This window comes from Arachis hypogaea, chromosome 13 (assembly GCF_003086295.3).
Source record: "Arachis hypogaea cultivar Tifrunner chromosome 13, arahy.Tifrunner.gnm2.J5K5, whole genome shotgun sequence".
Classification (NCBI taxonomy): domain Eukaryota; kingdom Viridiplantae; phylum Streptophyta; class Magnoliopsida; order Fabales; family Fabaceae; genus Arachis; species Arachis hypogaea.
The window spans coordinates 53512850-53537145 of NC_092048.1; the positions used below are offsets into that span (position 1 = coordinate 53512850).

The following is a 24296-nucleotide window of genomic DNA, read 5'->3' on the forward strand; positions in this document are numbered from 1 at the left end:
GTTGTCCCTAACGTTTAAATCGTCCTATTTAAGTCCCTAACGTTTCAAAATTGACTCAATGTTGTCTTGCCGTTAGGAATCTGTTAATAGAATTGATTGCGGGACAAAATTGAGACGATTTTGAAATGTTAGGTGTAACACCCTACCACACAGAGCCTTATGCTTAAGTCATAAGACAAAGGTGGCGAGGTATTACGACCTCTAGAAATAAAAATTTAGTACATATAGTAGTGTGAAAAATGTTTATAACTAGGAGCCTTTGAAAAAAAAGGGGTAGAACAAAACCGTTAAATAGAAAAGCGCAACCCTCCGATTGATAACGTAACAAAACAGATAAAGGATAGACTAACGTGAAACCATAAACAAAAGAGTGCCAAAGGTACAATTATCAAAGCTCAAGACCCGGTTTGCGAAGATAACCGGTCCAAGCATAAAAGTATACTTATATAAATATAAACATAAGGTAAGAAACCAAGGGAAGCCCCAAGGACAAGCTAACAAGACCTATTCTCCAAAACAACCTCTAAGAGGAGTCAAACAGTATATATACACATTTATTTAGTGGAGATAGTAAGTATCTATATAAAACCAAAATAAAGTCCCGAGAACCAAGGATCTTCGCTAATCCAGAAGTCTCCAGCATACCACAGTGAGGAGCCTCACGTCCTGCATTTGAAAACCACAAAATCCGCATAGGTGAGAACCGGAGGTTCTCAGTATGGTAACAGTACCTACAGATCTAACATGTAATGTCCTGGGAAAGCCGAAGGCAATCCTAGAACTTCTACCAGATAAAATCAAAGCTTATAAACAGACTAAACCATAAATGGCAACTGACTAAAGATCTTCAGTCTAACTAACATTCTCCTTTCCAAATCCTGCAGACCTCCCAACCACCAGCAGTAATATAATATCGCAAACACAGTTATATCAAACAAAGAGATATACAAATAGGAAACAGATACGGCATTTAGACAATTAGCAAGTAATATGCAGTCAATTAGGCAATTCCAAACAATTCACATAATATGCATATGATGTATGCCTGTCCTAATGGCTGATGAGTCTCATTTGTCAGTTATAAAGCCAACCCGACAAGTCCTGGTAGCTAACCATTGGACTGTCCCTCTGTCGTGCATCCCCAACTCGAGTTATTCATAACATAAATCATAATTCATATCCAACACCCTCACTGGTGTATATTCACGGGGGTGAGCTCATCTGGAACTTTCACAGTGTCCAGCCACACTTACGACATAGGGTCAGCAGAGTATCGAGTCTCCACCTGGAGCACATGGTGGCTAGCCACTGCTTTCTCCCAGGGAAACTCGTATCTCAAATAGTGGAAGTGCAACATTCACATTTCATTCAATATGCATATATGCAATCATACTCAGCCATAACTTGGCAATATCTTAGCCATTTGGCTCATAATACAATCCATAACCACCAAATTCATTAACAATTACAGCCCTTCGACTCATGGCATATCAAGCACTTCCACATTCATCCTCCATATCTCATACAATGATCTATGATCATCTTTAATCATTAATTCTCCCTTTTCTTCATCCACAAGCTACCACATTCGCTAGCCTTTTCCATTGCTAGGCATATCATAAGGTTTTAAGACATAAGGGGTGAGATCGGAGGCTTAGAAGTCTGAAATTTGGCTTTGAAAACTCAAAAATCAACTTTGGGATGAAAACAGGGTCACGCGTACGCGTCGCCCACGCGCACGTGTGGAAAACAGCAAAGTCACAGTGACGCGTAAGCGTCGCCCACGCGCGTGGATGGGAGAAAAGCCAAGTGACGCCTGCGCGTCAGCCACGCGTATGCGTGGTGCGTTTTGTGCCCCACGCACAAAACCAGCGCAATTCCCGCACAACTCTCGGGAATTTGGCTAGGCAATCAATTCAGCTCATCAATGCGTACATGTCGGCCAGGCGCACGCGTGGTAGCAAACGTTTGAAAACGACACGTGCGCATCGGCCACGCATACGCGTGGCAGTGCGTTCTGCCAAAAATTTTACTAAGTTAAAAAGCTGCAGAATTCATAGTTTCAAACCCCAATCTTCTGACGGGCATAACTTCTCCATTCCAAATCATTTTTCACCTGTTCTTCAAACGGCATAAACATCCCGGATCCAATTTTATTTCTAAATAAGTTTGGCACAAATCGGGGATCTGGAGTCCAAGTTATGCTCCCTCAAAGTATGCCCAAAAACCACATTTTCATACAAAACCACAAAGTGCCATTTTCAAAACAAACCAATTCCAACCCTTTTTAAAATCAACCAAAACATACCAAAAATTAACCTCAAGCCTCCTCAATTCATACATTAACATTTTTATCAAATCATAACCCACCAATTCAATCATTTTAACCAATCTCAACTAAGTAACTCAACTTCAAACACAATATCATATTATACATATGTTCTCATCCCAATTCCCAACAATACCATTTCTAATCAACCATCAATACACACAATCAATACCACCCTCACCATCAATATGGCTTCACCCACAATTCAACCTCAATCAATCATTAAGCATATATCAAAACATGCATATCTCTCATGCATCACCCCATCAAAACATCAATATTCATGAATCATATACATAACCACATAATTTATCTCAACCATTCAACAACATCAACCATTTAAATCCTATCTTAGGGCCTCTAGCCTAAGTTTTCACACCACATTACATTTTAGATATAGGAAACCGAGACCATACCTTAGCCGCTTTTCCGCTTAACCCGGAACACCTCCAAATCACCTTTTTTCACAAGCTCTCAAAGCTTCAACACCCCCAAGAACAGATTTTTAGCACACCAAAGCCCTTTTCCAAGCTTTCCAAAACCTCAATCAAGCTCCAACACACATATATACACTACCTAACCACAATTATCACATCCAAACACAGTAAATCAATACCCAAACATCATAAACCCACAAATTCTACTAGGGTTGAGAATCTTACCACACCCAAGGATCAAGGAGACAAGATTAAGACTCTCCTTCAAGCTAGTTGGATCCTATAACATCAAAGAGCCCAAAATATCAACAATTTTTCACCATAAAATTTGAATTTAAGGCTAAGAAAATTGGGCTAAACTCGTGGTTTACCTCAAGAATGCGTGGCCGCAAACGGTGCGGCAATCGGAGCTCCAGATCAAAAGTTATGGTGGTTTGAAGATCAAGTGAGAGTTTATGTTTTTGGAAGAGTTTTCTTCCCTTCCATGGCTGCCCACCATGTTTGGGGTTTAAGGGAGGAGAGAGAGTGTTGAAATAAGGGTTTTAGGTTTAGTTTGGTTGGGCCAAGGGCCCAATATGGGTCCGGTTGGCTCGGTTTGGCCCGTTCAGTCCAATCTTGGGCCGATTCCTTTAAAATTGGTATCGAAATTCTTGTTTTAATCTTCTCTATCAAATTAAGCCATAAAAATCACATTTTTGGCTTTCTAGAATAAATTCTAATTTATGGATTAATTAGTCATTAATTAACCGGGTTTTACATTCTACCCACCTAATTGGGAATTTTGCCCACAAAATTCGAATTCAGTTACCTGAGAATAAGTGCGGATATTCAGTTCGCATCTCCGACTCAAGTTCCCAAGTGTTCTCCTCAACATCGCCTCGACTCCATGCCACTTTGACTAACGAAACCTCTTTCCTACGCAACCGTTTGATACTCGTATCGTCAATTCTGACTGGAGCCACTGGAAGCGTCAAATCTTCTTTTAACTGAACTGATTCAGATTCTAACACATGGCTAGTATCAGGAGTATACTTCCGAAGCTGCGACACGTGAAATACGTCGTGCAGGTTCGAAAGGTGGGGTGGTAGAGCCATCCGATATGCCACCGGTCCAACCCTCTCAAGGATCTGAAATGGACCGATGTATCGAGGATTCAACTTCTTCGCTTTAATTGCCCTACCTACTCCTGTGGTTGGAGTAACTTTAAGGAAAATATGGTCTCCTTTCTCAAATTCCAAGGGCTTCCGCCTCTGATCGGTGTAACTTTTCTGACAACTCTGCGCAGTGAGTATCCTATCTCGGATTTTCTTGACTTGTTCGATAGTCTCAGCTATCATCTCCGCCCCCAACAAGATTTTCTCTCCAGCTTCATGCCAACATAGCGGAGATTGACATTTCCTCCCATTTCCATTGCAGAACTTCTAAGGGTTGCAACGTCCTGGAAGGTCTCTGATGATCGCTCTTTACTTTCTGACAGGTTAAACACTTTGAAACATATTCCGCCACATCATTCTTCATTACCGGGCCACCAAAACATTGCCTTTAAATCATGGTACATCTTAGTACTCCCCGGGTGGATAGAAAATCCGCTTTTGTGTGCTTCCTTTAAGATATCTTACCGCAAAGTGCCAACGTCCGGCACTATGATCCTATCCTTGAATCTCCATAGCCCATCCTGATCCTCTGACACTTTCCACCACTTTCCTTGCTCAATAGCTAGCAACACCTTCGGTAACATGTCATCATTTTCATGAGCCTTTAGGAGTTTGGATTTAAAGTCACTTGAGATCTGTAATTGACTCAAACACAGGGTTCCAGACACTTCTTGAACACCAATCTTTAGACTCTCGAATGCCCTGAGCAACTCCTCTTCTCGAAGCATCATCCAAGCAGCGTACAACGACTTTCGACTGAATTCATCCACCACTACATTTGCCTTCCCCGGATGGTAATTCAACTCAAAGTCGTAGTCCTTCAGTAATTTCATCCACCTCCTCTGCCGCATATTAAGCTCTTTCTGATCAAAGAGATATTTCAAGCTCTTGTGATCAGAGAAAACTTGGAACTTAACCCCACAGAGGTAATGCCTCCATACCTTCAAGGCAAACACAACTGCAGCAAGTTCCAAATCGTGCATAGGGTAGTTAACTTGATGAGGTCTCAATTGTCGTGAGACATACGCCACCACATTACGATGCTGCATCAGCATGCACCATAGACCTTTTAGTGAGGCATCACAGTACACCTCAAATGGTTCATTCGGCTCAGGTAACACCAACACAAGAGCGGTGGTCAACTTTTGCTTCAACGCTTGAAAGCTCTCTTCACACTCAGGAGTCCAAACAAACGGCGCATCCTTGTGGGTCAACCTTGTCAATGGCAAAGCTATCTGCGAAAAGCCCTTGATGAATCTCCGGTAGTAGCCAGCTAAGTCCAGAAAACTCCTTATCTCAGTTACTGAGGTTGGTTGCCTCCACTCCATCACTGCTTCCACCTTAGAAGGATCTACAGCTATCCCCTGTTTGCTCACCACGTGACCCAGAAACTTCACCTCACTCTTCCAGAATTCACATTTAGACAGTTTCGCATAGAGTTTCTTTTGCTTCAGTATCTGCAACACGGTCCTCAAGTGTTCCGCATGCTCCTCTTCAGTTTTGGAATAAACCAGTATGTCGTCAATGAAGACAACAACGAATTTATCCAGAAACGGATGGAAGACTCTGTTCATATAATCCATAAACACTGCAGGAGTGTTTGTCAACCCAAAAGACATTACAGCATACTCGTAATGACCATAACGAGTCCTGAAAGTGGTCTTAGGGATGTCCTCACCCCTCACCCATATCTGGTGATAACCGGATCGCAAATCGATCTTGGAGAAAACCCCAGCTCCTTGTAACTGATCCATGAGATCGTCAATCCTCGGCAATGGGTACTTATTCTTTATTGTGACCTTGTCGTTGCCTATTCATGGATTAGCGAGAACATAGGATGAATATTTGGTGAAAGGAAGTTTAGGATGCTTAGTGAGTTTTTATTACAATGCATTGTATTTATTTGGCACGTTTACCGTACTGGGAACCCATGGGTTGGGGGTTCTCATTTTGTATATATCTCTTGTTTTTCAAATACAGGTTCAGGTGCTCATAAGTGAGCTATGGTTTATCTAAGAGATGGCGAAGATCTTTATATTCCCTACTTTATATTTTGCTTAGAATCTCTCCACCTTTACTTTGAAAAGCTTGTATTATGTATTGAACTCTTTTGAACTTGCCTATAAAGGCTCTCATATTTTTTTTGGGATAGATTAGGAGATATTGTTGTCAACTACTTTCATACTGTACCTTAGCCATCCTAAACTTCGCGGGTCACGACTATATATATATATATATATTGTCCTTCTCTTACTCTTCTTCATACCTTTATCTGTATGTCGCTTCTCGACTTCACGCTTTATCTTTTAGTTGTCGATACGTGAGTGATACGACTTCGCGATTTTATTGTTACTCTTTTCAGGCTTCTCGATTAATACTCCTTTAAAATATACTTATAATTATATATTAACAATCCACCTGAGATTCGTACCACCGTAATATCATTGACTTATGACTCGAGCATAAGGATTTGAATATTAGGGTGTTACATTAGGAACTTAAATAGGACGAAAACGTTAGGGACAAAAATGATATATAGACATAAATTTTTAAATTTATCCTTCAATAATATCAATTTTTCATAGTACATAGTTATTCAATTATTTTTTAATCACATCTAAGTAAATTATACTTAATGACATTGTTTTTGTTCTAAATAAATTTATTTTTTTATAATTTTACTCTTAAAAATTTTTACTCATCATAAAATATTTGTAAAATGACTAGTACATAAACTTGTGGGAAAAATGATACATATACAATAAAGTAATGTGATTCTAGTCATTCTACAAATATTTCATGATGAGTAAAAATCTTTAAGAGTAAAATTATAAAAAAAAATAAATTTATTCAGAATCAAAGAAATGTGATTAAGTGTAATTTACTTAAACGTGATTAAAAAGTAATTGAATAAATATGTACTGTAAAAGATTGATATTAGTGAAGGATAAAATTAAAATTTATTTCTAGGCAGGTGTCGTTTTTGTCCCTAACGTTTTCGTCCTATTTAAGTCTCTAACGTTTCAAAATCGTCTCAATTTTGTCCCATTGTCAATTCTATTAACAGATCCCTAACGGCAGGACAACATTGAGTCAATTTTAAAATTTTAGGGACTTAAATAGGACGATTTAAACGTTAGGGATAACTTTGGGGCTTATCCCAAATGTTGGGGACAAAAATGATACTTTATTCTATTTAAAACTAGTAATTTGAAATTATCCATTTGAAATAAGTACATTATGTTTTTTAAAAAACTAACTCATTTGAATTAGTACTTAAAAAGAGTACATAATTTAAATTTGAAAAAAACATGGTTGTACATGTTCAAATTCCATAATAAGAAGAAACGCGGTAATTGAATCGTTTAGTGCATGAGAGAATATTAGGCATAGACAGTTATTATATTAAAAGAATTGTGAAGTTGATGGGGTATATAAACCAGAAAAAAAGTGGAAGAGATAACTACGTTTTCTCATCATAAAACTAGAACAAGTGGAAACAAGTGGGAGAGATAATCACGTAAACCATAACACATAACTTTCCATCCCTGATATGCTCTTATTATGGACCATGTAACCTCTCATCCCTAACAAACATACTCAATGTTTTAATTTTTACACGTAACTTTTCATCCTTCGTAAAATCTTTTTTTAATTAAAATAAATTTAATTTAATCTATTTTTTATATACTCCTTTGAGTACTAATTCAAATGAGTTGGTTTTTAAGAAAATTGATATTATTTTAATCGTAATTTTTTTAATAATAATATATATATCTAAACAAAATATGATGTGTATTTTTTCAAATTTTATATATCTTGTTTACAGTGTAAATAAGATACATTCATAATTATTTTGTTTACATTGGAAATGAGATAAATCAATATGTTATAAATTAGTAAATACACTATAAATTACATATTTTACTAAATAAAATAATTAAATTATTTATTTATAAAAAAATCATATGTATAAGGTTAAATTTATCATAGTAGGCCAATTAGATTAGTTATGTTATATGGGATAGAATATTATTAGAGAGCAAAAGATCAAGAAGAAAAATATATGCTTATTGTTTCAAAATTGAAAATAGTTTTATAATTAAATTAGTGTGGTCACACTAGAATGAACCGATCAAAGACAAATGGGAGAGAACTAATAAAGTAACTGTTCCGATGGTTACCTAAAATGTTGATTTAGGCCTGAACGTGAGGTCCAGGCTCCTTTAGTGGTAGCGACTGACTTGTTCTTGGTTCTGAGGTGCCGCCGTCCGAGTTCCTCATGAGGAGGTGAGGGTGGTACCTGCAAGAGACTCCTATGCTTAATTTAGCAAAGGCTTTAGGCAGGTTTTTAGTAGATTAGAACGTAAATAATACCTGAGGGGTGTCAGTGTATTTATAGTAGATTTGATAACCATCGTTGTTACGGTAGTTCCATCTTTATTGATGGATGACCATTCCCTTTTATCATGGAAGTTTGTTGAGGTCTATCTTTTAGGGAAGATAGAGATATTGGAGAGATTCGCGGAGGCAGTTACTTGCTTTGGGCAAGCAGAGTTGGGCTCTCTTGACGGTATCCGACCTCTTTAAAGAGGTCGGGTAAGTGAAGATCAACCCTTCTGGTTGGGCCTTTCATTCTTTAGTGGGCCTGACTTTAAACTTTGGACAAGGATATGAACAGTGCCCTGCTTGAGTCCGAGCTTTCCAAGAAGTCGGGCTCAAGCATCATAGATCTTCTAGCTTTCAGGTCGGGTTTCGGACGTATTTCAAATTTTTGAACGTTGCTATCTTTTAGGTCGGCAGTTTATCTTGGGGTTCGCACACATTTTGATAAGGAGTGTAACGGCTGCTCTGCTATCGTTCCCCTTATATAAGGCGTTTTTCCCTTATCCCTTTACTCCTTTCTTTACTTTGAAATTATTTCCTTCATATTGTGAAAGACTTCCTCTACTTTTCTTTCAATTTCTTGCTTCCTCTGTACCCTTGATTCCAAGATTTCTCCATTTTGTTTCTTCTGGAGCTATCTTGTGGTGTCCGGAGAGGAACGTTCGTGCTTTTAGTGATTTTAGTGCCGACCCTGCTAGGAATCTGGATAGAGCTGATAATCTTCCATTTAGTTGCTGAACTTCTTTGAGGTATGTCGGGCTCTTCATGTCGAGTATGGCTCGGCATTTGTCCGAGTTTGCTTCTATGCCTCTTTGTTTTAGCATGAAGCCCAAGAACTTACCGACTTTTGTTGCAAAGGTACATTTCGAGGGGTTTAACCTCATCTTATTCTTCCTTATTATGGAAAAAATTTCAGAGAGATTGAACAATAGTGCTGAATTATTTTTAGTCTTAACAAGCATATCGTCCACATAGACCTCCATGAGCTTCCCAAGATGGGGTGAAAACACTTTGTTCATTAACCGTTGATACGTGGCTCCGGTGTTCTTTAACCTGAAGGGCATCACTATGTAACAATAGTTAGCCTTTGAGGTTATGAACGAGGTCTTTTCTTGGTCTGGCTTATACATCGAGATTTGGTTGTATCCCGAGTAGGTGTCCATAAAGGACAAGTATCGATATCTTGAAGTTGAGTTAACGAGAGCGTCGATACTTGGGAGTCCTTGGGCAAGCTTTATTGAGATCGGTGTAGTCCATACACATTCTCCATTTTCTATTCTATTTTTTTACTAGCACAACGTTCGCCAGCCATAAGGGATATTTTACCTCTCTTATGAATCCAACTTCAAGTAGGGCATGCACTTGTTCTTTCACAACCTATGTCCTTTCTGGTCCGAGCTTCTAATGTCTTTGTTAGATATGTCGGGAACCTAGGTACACTACAAGCTTATGGGACATTACATCGGGATCTATTCCGGACATATCGGATGCTTTCTAAGTGAAGAGGTCAGAGTTTTCCCTAAGTAGATTAATGAGCTTCATTTTCAATCCATTTCTATGTTTATCCCTATGCTTGTTATTATTTTGGGGTGATCTCCGATTTGGAATTGTTGTATTTCTCCTTCTGGTTGAGGATGTAACTCCTCCCAAGTTCGAATGCCATTGAGTTCGATGGTGTTGATTTACTTTCTTCCCGGATTGCCTTTTAAATTAAAGCTCTCATTGTAACTTTTTCGTGCCAGCTTTTGATCTCTCCTAATTGTAGCAATTCCCTCTACAGTGGGGAACTTCATGTAAAAATGGGGTGTTGAAATAACTGCAGCAAGTCGGTTCAGAGTGGTTGATGAGCGGATAATTTATACGCATTTTGGCATTGTTTTTACAAAATTTTCAGTATGATTTAGTTAGTTTTTAATATATTTTTATTAGTTTTTAAATAAAAATCACATTTCGAGACTTTACTATGAGTTTGTGTGTTTTTCTGTGATTTCAGGTAATTTCTGGCTGAAATTTAGGGACTTGAGCAAAAATCTGATTCAGAGGCTGAAGAAGGACTGCAGATGCTGTTGGATTCTGACCTCCCTGCACTCGAAGTAGATTTTCTGGAGCTACAAAAACCCAATTGGTGCGCTCTCAATTGCGTTGGAAATTAGACATCCAGGGCTTTCCAGAAATATATAATAGTTCATACTTTGCTCGAGTTTTGACGACGCAAACTGGCGTTCAAACGCCAACTCCCTGCCCTATTCTAGAGTTAAACGCCAAAAACAGGTTGCAAATCAGAGTTAAACGCCAGAAACAGGCTACAACCTGGCGTTTAACTCCAAAAAGAGTCTCTACACATGAAATCTCAATGCTTAGCCCAAGCACACACCAAGTGGGCCCGGAAGTGGATTTCTACATCATTTACTTATCTTATGTAACCCTAGCTACTTGTTTAGTATAAAAACTACTTTTAGTGATTTATTTCATATCTTTGGTTGGTATTTGACAAATTCTATGTTTAGAGATCACGTTTAGGGGGCTGGCCATTCGGCCATGCCTTGACCTCCATCACTTATGTATTTTCAACGGTAGTGTTTCTACACACCATAGATTAAGGTGTAGAGCTCTGCTGCTCCTCGAGTATTAATGCAAAGTACTATTGTTCTTCTATTCAATTCACGCTTATTCTTATTCTAAGATATTCATTCGCACACAAGAACATGATGAATGTGATGATTATGTGACACTCATCACCATTCTCACTTATGAACGCGTGATTGACAACCACTTCTGTTCTACATGAAAACAAGCTAGAGTGTGTATCTCTTGGATTCCTGGTCCACGATGCATGGTTGCCTCTCCTGACAACAGAGCCTTCCATTCCGTGAGATCAGAGTCTTCGTGGTATAAGCTAGAATCAATTGGCAGCATTCTTGAGATCCGAAAAGTCTAAACCTTGTCTGTGGTATTCCGAATAGGATCTGGGATGGGATGACTGTGACGAGCTTCAAACTCACGACTGTAGGGCGTGGTGACAGACGCAAAAGGATAGTAAATCCTATTCCTACACGATCGAGAACCAACAGCTGATTAGCCATGCGGAAAACCGTAGAGGACCATTTTCACTGAGAGGACGGGAAGTAGCCATTGACAACGGTGACACCCAACATACAGCTTGCCATAGAAAGGAGTATGAAGGATTGGATGAAGGCAGTAGGAAAGCAGAGATTCAGAAGGAACAACGCATCTCTATACGCTTATCTGAAATTCTTACCAATGAATTACATAAGTATCTCTATCTTTATTTTATGTTTTATTTATCTTTTGATTATTAAAACTCTATAACCATTTGAATCCGCCTGACTGAGATTTGCAAGATGACCATAGCTTGCTTCAAGTCGACAATCTCCGTGGGATCGACCCTTACTCACGTAAGGTTTATTACTTAGACGACCCAATGCACTTCCTGGTTAGTTGTGCGAAGTTGTGAAAAAGAACTAAGATTATGAACGTGCGTATTAAGCTTTTGGCGCCGTTACCAAGGAATGAACAATCACGATTTCGTGCACCAAGTTTTTGGCGCCGTTGCCGGGGATTGTTCGAGTTTGGACAATTGACGGTTCATCTTGTTGCTCAGATTAGGTAATTTTATTTTAATTTTAAGCTTTTTTTTATTTTTATGTTCAAAAAAATTCCAAAAAAAATAAAAAATAAATAAATTATTCTATGTTCTTCAGAATTTTTAAGAATGAATTCTAGAGTTTCATGAGATATGTTGAATCCTAGCTGGCTACTGTTAAGCCATGTCTAATCCTGTGGACCGAAGTTTCAACTATCATTAGAAGAGCTTCTTTGTCTTTCTCAGCAATTTAGCTTTTGTATGTAATGATCTGTTAAAGCTTGGCTGGCCATTGGCCATGTCTAGTGTTTTGGACCGAAGCTTTCACTGAAAGCTTGGCTGGCTAGTAAGCCATGTCTAATTCCTGGACCGGAGTTTTAGACTAACATTGCATGATTCCTGGAATTCTCATTAAAAATTTGAAATCCCTATTTTTCTTTTTCCAAACAATTTTTGAAAAATTACAAAAAAAATAATAAAATCATAAAAACCAAAAATTTGATGTTTCTTGTTTGAATCTTGTGTCAATTTTTAAGTTTGGTGTCAATTGCATACTTTTTATTTTCCCTAAAAATTTTCGAAAAATTCATGCATGGTGTTCATCATAATCTTCAAGTTGTTCTTGAAGATTTCCCTTGTTTGATCTTTGCATTTTCATGTTTTGCATCTTTTCTTGTTTCTCATATGCATTTTCAATTTGTTAGTGTCTCAACATTAAAAATTTCTAAGTTTGGTGTCTTGCATGTGTGTCTTTTCTTAAAAATTTTCAAAAATAAGTTCTTGGTGTTCACTTGATCTTCAAAGTGTTTTTGGTATTCATCTTGACATTCAAAGTGTTCTTGCATATTTTTCTTGTTTTGATTCATAATTTTTATGTTTTGAGTCTTTTTGTTGTTTTTCTCTTTCTTCATTAAAAATTCAAAAATAAAAAAATATCTTTCCGTTTTTCTTCTCATAAATTTCGAATATTTGAGTTGACTTTTTCAAAAAATTTTCAAAATTTAGTTGTTTCTTATGAGTCAAATCAAATTTTCAATTTAAAAATTCTATCTTTTTTAAATCTTTTTCAAAAATAAAATCTTTTTCATTTTTCTTTCATATTTTCGAAAATTCAAATTGATTTTCAAAAATCTTTTTTTTCTTATTTTATTCCATATTTTTCAAAATCTTTACTAACAATTAATGTGATTGATTCAAAAAATTTTTTGAGTTTGTTACTTGCCTATTAAGAAAGGTTCAATCTTTAAATTTTAGAATCATATCTTTTAGTTTCTTGTTAGTCAAGTAATCAATTTCAATTTTCAAAATCAAATCTTTTTAATTTTCAATTCAAATATTTTTTAAAATGATTTTCAATCATATCTTTTTCAAAATCAATTTCAAAATCTTTTCTAACTTCTCCCCCTTTCAAATTTGATTTTCAAATCTTTTTCAATTAACTACTTGACTTTTTGGTTTATTTTTAAAAAGTTTTCTATTTCAATCATATCTTTTTCAAAACCACCTAACTACTTTTCCCTCTCATTATTTTCGAAAATCACTAACCCCTTTTTTTCAAATTTCCTTTTAATTAACTAATTGTCTTAAATTTTAATTAAATTTTATTTCTCTTTTTAATTTTCAAGTTATAACTAATATTTAAAATAAAAACAAAAGTATTTTTATTTTATTTTATTTAATTTTTGAATTCTTCCCTCATCTCATCTCTTTCTATTTATTTATTTATCTACTAACACTTCTCTTCTACTCATATTTCGAACCCCCTCTTCTTTTCTGTGTTCGAATTTTTCTTTTCTCCTTCTTCTATTCTTCTCTTCTTATACTCACATAAGAAATTCTATACTGTGACATAGAGGATTCCATATTTCCTTTTCTGTTCTCTTCTTTTTCATATGAGCAGGAACAAGGATAAGAATATTCTTGTTGAAGCTGATCCTGAACCTGAAAGGACTCTGAAGATGAAGCTAATGGAAGCTAAAGCACCACTCTCTGGAGAGAACCTGACAGAAACTTTCGAAAAAGAAGGAGACATGGCCGAACCTAATAACAATGGTGGAGATGCAAGGAAGATGCTTGGTGACTTTATTGCACCCTCTTCCAACTTCTATGGAAGAAGCATCTCACTCCCTGCAATTAGAGCAAACAATTTTAAGCTTAAGCCTCAATTGGTTTCTCTAATGCAGTAGAATTGCAAGTTTCATGGACTTCCAATGAAAGATCCTCATCAGTTTTTAGCTGAATTCTTGCAAATCTGTGACACTGTCAAGACCAATGGAGTTGATCCCGAGGTCTACAGGCTTATGCTTTTCCCTTTTACTGTAAGAGACAGAGCTAGAACTTGGTTGGATTAACAACCTAAGGATAGCCTGAACTCTTGGGATAAGCTGGTCAGTGCTTTTCTGGCCAAATTCTTTCCACCTCAAAAGATGAGCAAGCTTAGAGTGGAAATCTAAACCTTCAGACAGAAGGAAGGAGAATCCCTCTATGAAGCTTGGGAAAGATATAAGCAACTGATCAAAAGGTATCCTACTGACATGCTTCCAGAATGGAGCATCATAAGTATATTCTATGATGGTCTATCTGAGTTGTCAAAAATGTCATTGGACCATTCTGCAGGAGGATCTCTTCACGTGAAAACCCCTGCAGAAGCTCAGGAACTCATTGAAATGGTTGCAAATAACCAGTTCATGTACATCTCTGAGAGGAATCCTGTGAACAATGGGATGCCTCAGAAGAAGGGAGTTCTTGAAACTGATACCCTGAATGCCATATTGGCTTAGAACAAAATATTGACTCAGCAAGTCAATATGATTTCTCAGAGTCTGAATGGATTGCAAGTTGCGTCCAGCAGTACTAAAGAAGCATCTTCTGAAGAAGAAGCTTATGATCCTGAGAACCCTGCAATAGCAGAGGTGAATTACATGGGAGAACCCTATGGAAACACCTATAATCCTTCATGGAGAAATAATCCAAATTTCTTATGGAAGGACCAACAGAAGCCTCAACAAGGCTTCAATATTAATGGTGGAAGGAATAGGTTTAGCAATAGCAAGCCTTTTCCATCATCTTCTCAGCAATAGACAGAGAATTCTAAACAGAGCCATTCTGGCCTGGCAACCATAGTCTCTGATCTATCTAAGATCACACTAAGTTTCATGAATAAAACAAGGTCCTCCATTAGAAATTTGGAGGCACAGGTGGGTCAGCTGAGTAAGAAGATTACTGAAACTCCTCCCAGTACTCTCCCAAGCAATACAGAAGAAAATCCCAAGAGAGAGTGCAAGGCCATAACCTTACTTGGTGTGACCGAATGCCCAGAGGAGGAGGAGGACGTGAATCCCAGTGAGGAAGACCTCATGGGATGTCCTCTAGACAGAAAGGAGTTTTCCTTTGAGGAACCAAAGGAATCTGAGTCTCATACAGAGACCATAGAGATTCCATTGAACCTCCTTCTGCCATTCATGAGCTCTGATGAATATTCTTCCTCTGAAGAGGATGAAGACATCACTGAAGAGCAAGTTTCTAAATATCTAGGAGCAATCATGAAGCTGAATGCCAAGTTATTTGGTACCGAGACTTGGGAGGATGAACCCCCTTGTTAACCAATAAACTGAATGCATTAATGAGGCAGACATTACCTCAGAAGAAATCAGATCCCGAAAAATTCTTCATACCTTGTACCATAGACACCATGACCTTTGAGAAGGCTCTATGTGACCTAGGGTCAGGGATAAACCTCATGCCCCTCTCTGTAATGGAGAAACTGGAAATCTTTGAGGTACAAGCTGCAAGAATCTCACTAGAGATGGCAGACAAATCCATGAAATAGGCTTATGGACTAGTAGAGGACGTGCTAGTGAAGGTTGAAAGCCTTTACATCCCTGCTGATTTCATAATCCTAGACACTGGGAAGGATGAGGATGAATCCATCATCCTTGGCAGACCCTTCCTGGCCACAGCAAAAGCAGTGATTGATGTTGACAGAGGAGAGTTGGTCCTTCAGTTGAATGAGGACTACCTTGTATTCAGAACTCAAGGTTCTCCTTCTGTAACCATGGAGAGGAAGCATGAAAAGCTTCTCTCAATGCAGAGTCAAACAAAACCCCCACATTCAAACTCTAAGTTTGGAGTTGAGAGGCCCCAACATTGCTCTGATTTTTTGTGAGGCTCCATGAGAGCTCACTGTCAAGCTATTGCCATTAAAGAAGCGCTTGTTGGGAGGTAACCCAATGTTATTTAATTATATCTATTTATTTTCCATTGCTATTCTATGTTTTCTTTAGGTTGATGATCATGTGAAGTCACAAAAACAACTGAAAAATCAAAAATAAAATGAAAAATAGCATTGAAAATAGCTCACCCTAGAGAAGGAACTTACTGGCGTTTAAACGCCAGTAAGAAGCATCAAGCTGGCGTTAAAAGCCAGAAACAAGCACCAGACTGGCGTTTAACGCCAGAACAGAGCATGGAATTGGCATTTAACGCCAAGAATGGGAGAAAAGTTGGCGTTAAACGCCAGAAACAAGCAGCAAGCTGGCGTTTAACGCCAGACATGCATTCTAAGGGCGTTTTGCACGCCTAAATGGAGTAGGAATGCTAAGTCCTTGACCCCTCTGGATCTGTGGACCCCACAAGATCCCCACCTACCCCACCTCTTCTTCTCTCCTCCTCACACCTCTTTATAACACTCTCCCCCAAATACCCTTCACCAATCACCTCCATACCTCTTCCCCAAATACCCTTAACCACTCACATCCATCTACTCTTCCCCACAAACCCCACCTACCTCCAAAATTCAAATTCTTTTCCCTCCCAAACCCAACCCTAATGGCCGAAACCTACCTTTCCCCCCACCCCTATATAAACCCCTCAACACTACTCCATTTTCACACATTACAACCACCACTTCTCCCCCTTGGCCGAATACGCCTTCTCCCTCGATCTCCTCCATTTTCTTCTTCTTTTACTATTTTCTTTCTTCTTTTGCTCGAGAACGAGCAAACATTTTATGTTTCGTGTGGTAAAAGCGTTGCTTTTTATTTTTCCATAACCATTAATGGCACCTAAGGCCAGAGAAACCTCAAGAAAGAGGAAAGGAAAGGCAATTGCTTCTACCTCTGAGTCATAGGAGATGGAGAGATTCATCTCAAAGGTCCATCAAGACCACTTCTATGAAGTTGTGGCCAAGAAAAAGGTGATCCCTGAGGTCCCTTTTAAGCTCAAAAAGGGTGAATATCCGGAGATCCGACAAGAGATTAGAAGAAGAGCATGGGAAGTACTCTCCAATCCTATTCAACAAGTCTGAATCTTAATGGTTCAAGAGTTCTATGCAAACGCATGGATCACTAGGAACCATGATCAAAGTATGAACCCGAATCCAAAGAATTGGCTTACAATGGTTCGGGGGAAATACTTAGATTTCAGTCCAAAAAATGTAAGGTTGGCATTCAACTTGCCAATGATGCAAGAAAACACACACCCCTACACTAGAAGGGTCAACTTTGATCAAAGGTTGGACTAAATCCTCATGGACATATGTGTGGAAGGAGCTCAATGGAAAGTTGACTCAAGAGGTAAACCAGTTCAATTGAGAAGACCGAACCTTAAGCCTGTAGCTAGAGGATGGTTGGAGTTCATCCAACGCTCTATCATTCCTACTAGCAACAAATCCAAAGTAACTGTGGATCGGGCCATCATGATCCATAGTATCATAATTGGGGAGGAAGTGGAAGTTCATGAGATTATACCTCAAGAACTCTACAAAGTGGCTGACAAGTCCTCCACTTTGGCAAGGTTAGCCTTTTCTCACCTCATTTGCCACCTCTGCAATTTGACTGGGATTGACATAGAAGGAGATATCCTCATTGATGAGGACAAGCCCATCACTAAGAAAAGGATGGAGCAAACAAGAGATCATGGACCTCAACAAGAGCATGAGGAAATTCCTCACCATGAACTCCCTGAGGTGCCTCAAGGGATGCACTTCCCTCCACAAAACTATTGGGAGAAAATCAACACCTCCTTAGGAGAATTAAGCTCCAACATGGGACAATTAAGGGTGGAGCACCAAAAGCACTCCATCATTCTCCATGAGATTAGAGAAGATCAAAGAGCTATGAGGGAGGAGCAACAAAGACAAGGAAGAGACAGAGAGGAGCTCAAGAACACCATTGGTTCTTCAAGAGGAAGAAGACGCCACCCTCACTAAGGTGGACCCGTCCCTTAATCTCCTTGTTCTTATTTTTCTATTTTTCGTTTACTATGCTCTATGTCTATTTATGTTTATGTCTTTATTACATGATCATTAGTGTTTAAGTGTCTATGTCTTAAAGCTATGAATGTCCTATGAATCCATCACCTTTCTTAAATGAAAAATGTTTTAATTACAAAAGAATAAGAAGTACATGAATTTCGAATTCATCCTTGAAATTAGTTTAATTATTTTGATGTGGTGACAATACTTTTTGTTTTCTGAATGAATGCTTGAACAGTGCATATGTCTTTTGAATTTGATTGTTTATGAATGTTAAAATTGTTGGCTCTTGATGAATAATGAAAAAGGAGAAATGTTATTTGATAATCTGAAAAATTATAGAATTGATTCTTGAAGCAAGAAAAAGCAGTGAAGAACAAAGCTTGCAGAAAAAAAATGCGAAAAAAAAAGAAAGAAAAAAATTTTGGCGAAAAAATATATAATAAAGAAAAAGAAAAAGCAAGCAGAAAAAGCCAGTAGCCCTTAAAACCAAAAGGCAAGGGTAATAAAAAGGATCCAAGGTTTTGAGCATCAGTGGATAGGAGGGCCCAAAAGGAATAAAATCCTTGCCTAAGCGGCTAAACCAAGCTGTCCCTAACCATGTGCTTGTGGCGTGAAGGTGTCAAGTTAAAAGATTGAGACTGAGCGGTTAAAGTCGTGATCCAAAGCAAAAAAAAAAAAAAGAGTGTGCTTAAGAACCCTGGACACCTCTAATTGGGGACTCTAGCAAAGCTGAGTCACAATCTGAAAATGTTCACCCAGTTATGTGTCTGTGGCATTTATGTATCCAGTGGTAATCTAGAAAACAAAGTGCTTAGGACCACGGCCAAGACTCATAAAGTAGCTGTGTTCAAGAATCAACATACTGAACTAGGAGAATCAATAACACTATCTGAATTCTGAGTTCCTATAGATGCCAATCATTCTGAATTTCAAGGGATAAGGTGAGATGCCAAAATTGTTCAGAGGCAAAAAGCTACTAGTCCCACTCATTTAATTGGAGCTAAGTTTCATTGATATTTTGGAATTTATAGTATATTCTCTTCTTTTTTCCTAATTGATTTTCAGTTGCTTGGGGACAAGCAACAATTTAAGTTTGGTGTTGTGATAAGCGGATAATTTATACGCTTTTTGGCATTATTTTTACATAGTTTTCAGTATGATTTAGTTAGTTTTTAATATATTTTTATTAGTTTTTAAATAAAAATCACATTTCTAGACTTTACTATGAGTTTGTGTATTTTTCTGTGATTTCAGGTAATTTCTGGCTGAAATTGAGGGACTTGAGCAAAAATCTGATTCAGAGGCTGAAGAAGGACTGCAGATGCTGTTGGATTCTGACCTCCTTGCACTCGAAGTAGATTTTTTGGAGCTACAGAAACCCAATTAGCACGCTCTTAATTGCGTTGGAAAGTAGACATCCAGGGCTTTCTAGCAATATATAATAGTTTATACTTTGCCCGAGTTTTGACGACTCAAACTGGCGTTCAAACGCCAATTCCCTGCCCTATTCTGGAGTTAAACGCCAGAAATAGGCTACAACCTGGCGTTTAACTCCAAAAAGAGTCTGTACACATGAAAGCTCAATGCTCAGCCCAAGCACATACCAAGTGGGCCCGGAAGTGGATTTCTACATCATTTACTTATCTTATGTAACCCTAGCTACTAGTTTAGTATAAAAACTACTTTTAGTGATTTATTTCACATCTCTGGTTGGTATTTGACAAATTCTATGTTCAAAGATCACGTTTAGGGGGCTGGCCATTCGGCCATGCCTTGACCTCCATCACTTATGTATTTTCAACGGTAGAGTTTCTACACACCATAGATTAAGGTGTGGAGCTCTGCTGTTCCTCGAGTATTAATGCAAAGTACTATTGTTCTTCTATTCAATTCATGCTTATTCTTATTCTAAGATATTCATTCGCACACAAGAACATGATGAATGTGATCATCACCATTCTCACTTATGAACGCGTGATTGACAACCACTTCCGTTCTACATGAAAACAAGCTAGAGTGTGTATCTCTTAGATTCCTGGTCCACGACGCATGGTTTCCTCTCCTAACAACAGAGCCTTCCATTTCGTGAGATCAGAGTCTTCGTGGTATAAGCTAGAATCAATTGGCAGCATTCTTGAGATCCAGAAAGTCTAAACCTTGTCTGTGGTATTCCGAGTAGGATCTGGGATGGGATGACTGTGACGAACTTCAAACTCGCGACTGTAGGGCGTGGTGACAGACGCAAAAGGATAGTAAATCCTATTCCTACACGATCAAGAACCAACAGCTGATTAGCCATGTGGGAAATCATAGAGGACCATTTTCACTGAGAGGACGGGAAGTAGCCATTGACAACGGTGACACCCAACATACAGCTTGCCATAGAAAGGAGTATGAAGGATTGGATGAAGGCAGTAGGAAAGCAGAGATTCAGAAGGAACAACGCATCTCCATACGCTTATCTGAAATTCTTACCAATGAATTACATAAGTATCTCTATCTTTATTTTATGTTTTATTTATCTTTTGATTATTAAAACTCTATAACCATTTGAATCCGCCTGACTGAGATTTGCAAGATGACCATAGCTTGCTTCAAGCCGACAATCTCCGTGGGATCGACCCTTACTCATGTAAGGTTTATTACTTGGACGACCCAGTGCACTTGCTGGTTAGTTGTGTGAAGTTGTGAAAAAGAACTATGATTATGAACGTGCGTATTAAGTTTTTGGCGCCGTTACCAAGGAATGAACAGTCACGATTTCGTGCACCAAATTTTTGGCGCCGTTGCCAGGGATTGTTCGAGTTTGGACAACTGACGGTTCATCTTGTTTCTCAGATTAGGTAATTTTATTTTAATTTTAAGCTTTTTGTTTTTTTTATTTTTTTTTTCAAAAAAATTCCAAAAAAAAAATTTCAAAAAAAAAAATAAATTATTCTATGTTCTTCAGAATTTTTAAGAATGAATTCTAAAGTTTCATGAGATATGTTGAATCCTGGCTGGCTGTTAAGCCATGTCTAATCCTTTGGACCGAGGTTTCAACTATCATTAGAAGAGCTTCTTTGTCTTTCTCAGCAATTTAGCTTTTGTATGTAATGATCTGTTAAAGCTTGGCTGGCCATTGGCCATGTCTAGTGTTTTGGACCGAAGCTTTCACTGAAAGCTTGGCTGGCTAGTAAGCCATGTCTAATTCCTGGACCGGAGCTTTAGAGTAACATTGCATGATTCCTAGAATTCTCATTAAAAATTTTGAAATCCTTATTTTTCTTTTTCCAAACAATTTTCGAAAAATTACAAAAAAATAATAAAATCATAAAAACAAAAAATTTGATGTTTTTTGTTTGAATCTTGTGTCAATTTTTAAGTTTGGTGTCAATTGCATATTTTTAATTTTCACTAAAAATTTTTGAAAAATTCATGCATGGTGTTCATCATAATCTTCAAGTTGTTCTTGATGATTTCTCTTGTTTGATCTTTGCATTTTCATGTTTTGCATCTTTTCTTGTTTCTCATATGTATTTTCAATTTGTTAGTGTCTCAACATTAAAAATTTCTAAGTTTGGTGTCTTTCATGTGTGTCTTTTCTTAAAAATTTTCAAAAATAAGTTCTTGTTGTTCATCTTGATCTTCAAAGTGTTTTTGGTATTCATCTTGACATTCAAAGTGTTCTGGCATATTTTTCTTGTTTTGATTCATAATTTTTATGTTTTGAGTCTTTTTGTTGTTTTTCTCTTTCTTCATTAAAAATTTAAAAATAAAAAAATTATCTTTCCCTTTTTCTTCTCATAAATTTCGAATATTTGAGTTGACTTTTTCAAAAAATTTTGAAAATTTAGTCGTTTCTTATGAGTCAAATCAAATTTTCAATTTAAAAATTCTATCTTTTTCAAATCTTTTTCAAAAATAAAATCTTTTTCATTTTTTCTTTCATATTTTTGAAAATTCAATTTAATTTTCAAAAATCTTTTTTTTCTTATTTTATTCCATATTTTTCAAAATCTTTACTAACAATTAATGTGATTGATTCAAAAAAATTTTTGAGTTTGTTACTTGCCTATTAAGAAAGGTTCAATCTTTAAATTTTAGAATCATATCTTTTAGTTTCTTGTTAGTCAAGTAATCAATTTCAATTTTCAAAATCAAATCTTTTTAATTTCCAATTCAAATCTTTTTCAAAATGATTTTCAATCATATCTTTTTCAAAATCAATTTCAAAATCTTTTCTAACTTCTCACCCTTTCAAATTTGATTTTCAAATCTTTTTCAATTAACTATTTGACTTTTTGGTTTATTTTTAAAAAGTTTTCTATATCAATCATATCTTTTTCAAAACCACCTAACTACTTTTCCCTCTCATTATTTTCGAAAATCACTAACCCCTTTTTTTCAAATTTCCTTTTAATTAACTAATTGTCTTAAATTTTAATTAAATTTTATTTCTCTTTTTAATTTTCAAGTTATAACTAATATTTAAAATAAAGACAAAAATATTTTTATTTTATTTTATTTTATTTTTGAATTCTTCCCCCATCTCATCTCTTTTTATTTATTTATTTATCTACTAACACTTCTCTTCTACTTATAATTCGAACCCCCTCTTCTTTTCTATGTTCGAATTTTTCTCTTCTCCTTCTTCTATTCTTCGCTTCTTATACTCATATAAGGAATTCTATACTGTGACATAGAGGATTCCATATTTTCTTTTCAGTTCTCTTTTTTTCATATGAGCAGGAACAAGGATAAGAATATTCTTGTTGAAGCTGATCCTGAACCTGAAAGGACTCTGAAGAGGAAGCTAAGGGAAGCTAAAGCACAACTCTCTGGAGAGAACCTGACAGAAATTTTTGAAAAAGAATGAGACATGGCCGAACCTAATAACAATGGTGGAGATGCAAGGAAGATGCTTGGTGACTTTATTGCACCCTCTTCCAACTTCTATGGAAGAAGCATCTCACTCCCTGCAATTGGAGCAAACAATTTTGAGCTTAAGCCTCAATTGATTTCTCTAATGCAGCAGAATTGCAAGTTTCATGGACTTCCAATGGAAGATCCTCATCAGTTTTTAGCTGAATTCTTGCAAATCTGTGACACTGTCAAGACCAATGGAGTTGATCCCGAGGTCTACAGGCTTATGCTTTTCCCTTTTGCTGTAAGTGACAGAGCTAGAACATGGTTGGATTCAGAACCTAAGGATAGCCTGAACTCTTGGGATAAGCTGGTCAGTGCTTTCCTGGCCAAATTCTTTCCACCTCAAAAGATGAGCAAGTTTAGAGTGGAAATCCAAACCTTCAGACAGAAGGAAGGAGAATCCCTCTATGAAGCTTGGGAAAGATATAAGCAACTGATCAAAAGGTGTCCTACTGACATGCTTCTAGAATGGAGCATCATAAGTATATTCTATGATGGTCTATCTGAGTTGTCAAAAATATCATTGGACCATTCTGCAGGAGGATCTCTTCACGTGAAAACCCCTGCAGAAGCTCAGGAACTCATTGAAATGGTTGCAAATAACCAGTTCATGTACACCTCTGAGAGGAATCCTGTGAACAATGGGATGCCTCAGAAGAAGGGAGTTCTTGAAATTGATACCCTGAATGCCATATTGGCTTAGAACAAAATATTGACTCAGCAAGTCAATATGATTTCTCAAAGTCTGAGTGGATTGCAAGCTGCATCCAGCAGTACTAAAGAAGCATCTTCTGAAGAAGAAGCTTATGATCCTGAGAACCCTGCAATAGCAGAGGTGAATTACATGGGAGAACCCTATGGAAACACCTATAATTCTTCATGGAGAAATCATCCAAATTTCTCATGGAAGGACCAACAGAAGCCTCAACAAGGCTTCAATAATAATGGTGGAATGAATAGGTTTAGTAATAGCAAGCCTTTTCCATCATCTTCTCAGCAATAGACAGAGAATTCTAAACAGAGCCATTCTGGCCTGGCAACCATAGTCTCTGATCTATCCAAGACCACACTAAGTTTCATGAATGAAACAAGGTCCTCCACAAGAAATTTGGAGGCACAGGTGGGTCAGCTGAGTAAGAAGATTACTGAAACTCCTCCCAGTACTCTCCCAAGCAATACAGAAGAAAATCCCCAAGAGAGAGTGCAAGGCCATAACCTTACT

At 37.3% G+C, this 24296-nt stretch overlaps 2 non-coding genes across 2 annotated transcripts; both read right to left on the minus strand.

The window, feature by feature from the left end:
* Window positions 1-14342: 14342 nt before the first annotated feature.
* LOC112739475 (small nucleolar RNA R71) lies at window positions 14343-14450 on the minus strand. The gene has a single exon (XR_003170411.1). It is a non-coding gene; the product is annotated as a small nucleolar RNA R71 (small nucleolar RNA).
* An 8979-nt stretch (window positions 14451-23429) lies between these two features.
* LOC112739640 (small nucleolar RNA R71) lies at window positions 23430-23533 on the minus strand. The gene has a single exon (XR_003170570.1). It is a non-coding gene; the product is annotated as a small nucleolar RNA R71 (small nucleolar RNA).
* Window positions 23534-24296: the final 763 nt, after the last annotated feature.